A 1,152-nucleotide genomic window follows, 5' to 3' on the forward strand; every position below is an offset into this window, starting at 1 on the left:
ATGCCAACAGGCTGGCTGGAGCAGCCAATACCCTGATCCTGTTTCCACAAATAGCTTGCAGACATCCCTGAGAGGGATCATGCTGTGGCTTTTGCCATACGAGCCTTGGGGCTGGTCCTCTGTAATCAGCAAGAGGGGGATAGCAGTGAGGCATCCTCCTCCTAGCAGCTGCCTGCTGCCCCACATGAAAGTTCTGAGGACCTGGTATCCTCTGTGACCTTCTTCCTGTGCCCTGTCACTGAACCAGGAACTCAGGAGACTCAGGTGGTTGACCCGGGACAGGACAGTGGCAACTCGGATGACATAGACATTGAGAACCCTTCAGGAAACCTCTCTGGTAAGTCAGGGTTTGAGTGGAGGAAAAGGTGGCTAGTGTTGGACTAGTATGGTGTTTGAGAGCTTTGGAAGGTGATAGGTGGGGCTTAGTGGGTAGGCTTGGGGCTTTTGGGACATGGGTTCTTAGCTTGGGATGTCTTAGGGCCCTAGTTTGTTCTGTTCCCTGTGGATCACATACAGACTTGGATTCTGTCTCCAGAAAGGTTTCCTATGAGCTGTCACCATGCTGTGGAATCCTACAAGAGGGGATTTGCCAGCCAGTGTGAACGCATATGTATCTTAGGGCACCTACTGGAGCCATGGATGGGCCATGTCTGCTATTCATTTCAGCTGCAGAAAATGTATTTCCTCACTTACGCACACCTCAATTTCCTGAAGCTAGCTTTTGGGGAAAAGGTACTTGTTGTGCACTCCTTCACGGGGTTGTGCATTGCAGGAATAGTCTCCCTATCCCTGAGTACTTTGTTTAATTTTAAAAGTATCAGACAACAGGTTTACTATTCTATGGCCCAGTTAATAACGTGGGCTTTTTTTACTGACATTCAAACTGCATTTCCCCCCATCCCTAATTTTATGTTTCTTTTAATTAAAGCTGTTTGGATACTCATTAAATAAATTCCCTCTTTCTTTAATGTTTATGGAACATAAAAACATGACCTTATTTCCAATCTAAGTTAATGGAAAACTTTTCCATATTCATGAAATCCTCATACTGTAGTTTCTTCGAATTCCTCCTACCTAGCTGCATACAGTAGTATTGAGCCACCTGCTATAGAAATACCCCTGTTTAAGTACTTTCTCATGTAATTTGTACCA

The sequence above is a fragment of the Alligator sinensis genome, unplaced genomic scaffold (assembly GCF_000455745.1).
Source record: "Alligator sinensis unplaced genomic scaffold, ASM45574v1 scaffold309_1, whole genome shotgun sequence".
Taxonomy (NCBI): domain Eukaryota; kingdom Metazoa; phylum Chordata; order Crocodylia; family Alligatoridae; genus Alligator; species Alligator sinensis.